A 3,880-nucleotide genomic window follows, 5' to 3' on the forward strand; every position below is an offset into this window, starting at 1 on the left:
GTACTAGGCCATGGACTCCTTGCTGCAATACTTTCCAGTGCTGTTCCAGCAACACCATGAAGAAACTTTGCCAAATTATCCAGCTTGAATGTTATTGTAAGGCTCACCAATGTAGCTAAAGGTAATGGAAGGGTTGCTTATGCATTTCCACCTATTGAAATGACCAACACAAAAAAAAAAATTAAAATAATCAAGACATTGTTTAGAGATTTATAAGAATTTTTTTTTGAAAATACAGAGTTCGTTGAAATTTCAAATACTGGGCTAACTCATTTGAAAATAAGGACTAACATACCTATTAGACTTGGGACATGCACACCAGTAGTAGCTAAGACCTCTTTTATCTTAGCCTCAATATTGTGAAGATTTGTTGTAGGACTTTGGATCCTTCACATTCCCAGGTGCATTACCCTCATCCATAACAATTTTCTAATCAACATCTTTCTTTGCTCTGGCTTTAGCCTTTGTTGATGTAGACAGAATAACAGTAGGCAATTTTACAACTGAATTTTTTGTTGGAGGTGTTGTGGGATGAGGATATTCAAATAGTGATGGCTTAGCTTTTGATAAAAAATCAAACTTTGGGACCTTCAAGTCATAGTTGAGCCCATTGAAAGCAATAGGAGAAAAAGAGAGACTCAAGAAATATATGAGTGGATACTAATACCAAAATTGGCTAAATACTGCCATAACAACAATAGCAGTAACTCTATCATGCTTTGTCCTGGAAAGCAACTTGATGGTCACATTATAACCACTTGCATCTAAAATACCTGAAGCCAAAATTGCACCCATCTTGCTCATGGTATCTTCATGCTTGTCAAGAATTATCTTCTCAAGTTAGCGCCTGATATTTTATAAATGAAAAATAACCAAGTTAATTAAAAGGAATCCTAGAATTTCAATGCCAAAAAGAATGTATGGTTGGAAGAGACCCTTATTGCAACAAAAGATCCCAATAGAAAACAAGTTGAAATCCTACATTTTTAAAAATGTTCTTGAGATGGAGAATCTTCATTTGGTGTTCACATTTTTCCAATTCCAAAACATCAAATAACTTCAAAAAGTAAATTTACAGCATCGCACCTAAAGCTACCAACACGAGCTTCACATCCCTCATTTGTTTGCACAAGAACCATAGCCATGGCTATAAGAGAACCTTGACGAAAAAAGTCTACAACATCTAATGTTAATGGCTCTAGTAGAGAAATAGCCTCACTTAAATCTATGCTTGCACAAGAGATACCTATAGCCAGAGCAGCTCCACATCTAACATGTGGATTGTATGATTTGGACAACAGAGATACTATTCTTGGAGCCTATAAAAATTGCTTTTAAATTTTATGTTGTTGTAAAGAATCATGATAATCTTAGAAAAGCTTTAAAATATTCACTTCTAGTGAACTACCTTTGGCAAAATTTAAGTTATAGTAAAAACATATAGGTGTACAATGATACCAAAGATATAAACTTGCTCAGGCTCAGAGTATAGAACAAATCCAAGTGTCATCATTTCTTTTCTTCTCACATCATCACTGACATCTTAGACAACAAAGTGCAACAGATGAAAAATGATTTTGTTATTTGTTGTGCCTCTCTATGCCAGAGCCAAAGCATAGATTCCACCATAATACAAAATTGGATCCTGATCTGTGGTCATTTTCTCTATAAGGGTATCGGCTTCTTCTTTCCTTCCATAGACAGTTAGTGCTATTCCAAGGGCCAGGCCTCTATTCATGTTCACAAATTAAAAATATACTCCCAGAATCTAAAATGTAAAATTTTGAATAACTCCTCTAATGTTGTGTTTGCAATTAATGCTAATTTAATAAAGATTAAGAACCGATGGTACCTTATAATCTTCTCATGTTGAGTATCATGTGCATATGCAAGAATTTCACTTTTGTTTTCACTTGAAGTACCAATCACAAGCAATCCCATACTGATACTTGCAACCTCTCCAACAACTACACTATCTAAATAAAGAACATTCTTGATATCATCGTAAATCTCTTCATTGGCAGTTCCCAAAGCAACCAATCCTAGCCCCAAACATGCACCATGCTGAATTACCTTTAAAAAACACCACATATATGGTATAAGTAGCTTGAAAGTATTATGTCTTAAGTTGTGCAGTTGTTTAAATCACTTAGAAATTTGGATGTGTTTTGGAACTAGTTAAAACTTGAGAAGACTCACTTCAACACTAGTACTACATTAGGCTCTCTCAAAGAAACTATTTGATTCCCTCACCATGGTTGGAATGAATAAGCCCTAAAGAAAATAGAGCCCCACCCTCAGAATATAGGCTTCCACCACTAGTTGAACCATTTTGAGGAAGATATGGAGCCATCAAAGATCAACCTTGTTGAAGGTGACCCTAATGAATAACCCCCAAACCAACAATAGCACTAAACTTTTCCCAATTTGTTGCCCTACTAAGCCATTCTTGGAAACAAAAGTCAAAATTTTAGTTGCGTGCATTTGACAAAATCCTATGAGTTAGAAAAATTAACAATGAAAAGAAAGACACATCACCAGATTTTCTCTCAAAAATGTGTCTACAGTGGTTCCAGTGTGCATGAGTGCATTCCCATATATAGTGGCACTATGGCACACACTATTTCACATTTCAACAGATTGCTTTATTGTCTTCAGAATGAGGAAATTTGACCTACAACATCCATTCATTCTTTTGATTGTATAATTGGAGTAATTTGGTAAGTGATAATAAAGTGATTATAGAATAGATGACTGATGTTGTAAAAAATGTTGGTTTGCTAATGATGATTGAATGAATGCTAGTTTAAAGAACAATTTTCTGGTTGACTATTTGCTTTATTTAGTAATTTACTTTTTTGGATTCACATAATCAAGAGTGATGATTGATAAGAAATCCGTGGATGTTTGGAAAGATTTTTCCTTTATTGGTGAAAGGGTTGCCACATCTCTTAAGAATTGAGTCACCACTCTCTATTACTACCATTGAGAACAATAAACTATTTTCCAAATGTATCTCCCTTAGATGTCCTCAAATGAAACCTTCACCTTTTATATCTTTGAAAGTGAGGGAGAGTTACATCTCTTCATTATGTCTACTCTTTGCAAGGACATACAACCTTTCATAATTACCTTCATTTGAAAGAGTATATTCATATTTTCTACCTATTTAAAGAATCACATTTTTATTTTCTTTCTATTTGTTTCTTCTTCCATTCATCCTTCCTTGATTTCCATGCTCCAACCATTGTTCCTTCCTCCATATCCCTTTTCAAATGAATTCTTCCCCTTCCTATATTTCATGTTTGACATTAATTTCGTGCCTTTTGACTATTCATTAAATTTTAATTATATTATTTTTTAATTTTAATTTTAGTTATTATTAAATCCTATTTCAAAAAGGGGACAACATAAATGGAGAGGTGAGTATCAAGTATGGTTGTAGCAACATCTATTGAGGTACATTATTTGGTTGTCAAAAGTGATTTCATGGTGATTATCAATCACCTTGGAAAAGTTTCATATTTTATCAGAAGCTAAGGAGATATACAAAGGATATGGTTTCTCTAGGTTTAAAAAAAAAGTGAACCAACATTGGTAGAGAACAACAAGTGCAACAACTGATTTTCTGGCCAATTGTGGAGTTAAAGAGAACCCATCAACAACATTCCACAATAATTTTTCATCTTCATTGTAAGGAATGGATTCCTCTATATCTTATAAACCCTTGTATTTAATTTAAATTCCCTTTTAAATTTTAATTATTTGACCTATGGATCACAATTTTGCCACAGGGCCTAATTATTACTGCATTTTTAAAAATTATTCTTTGTATTGGGTGGCTTTAAGCTTTTGCACTAAGATAGTTTTATTCTTTAAA

At 33.6% G+C, this 3,880-nt stretch overlaps 1 pseudogene; it reads right to left on the reverse strand.

Annotated features, from left to right (window-relative positions):
• Positions 1–351: 351 nt before the first annotated feature.
• Positions 352–2,691, reverse strand: LOC149533716 (26S proteasome non-ATPase regulatory subunit 1 homolog A-like; annotated as a pseudogene).
• Positions 2,692–3,880: the final 1,189 nt, after the last annotated feature.

The sequence above is a fragment of the Cupressus sempervirens genome, chromosome 10 (assembly GCF_028749045.1).
Source record: "Cupressus sempervirens isolate cs-2001-9-10 chromosome 10, ASM2874904v1, whole genome shotgun sequence".
Lineage (NCBI taxonomy): Eukaryota > Viridiplantae > Streptophyta > Pinopsida > Cupressales > Cupressaceae > Cupressus > Cupressus sempervirens.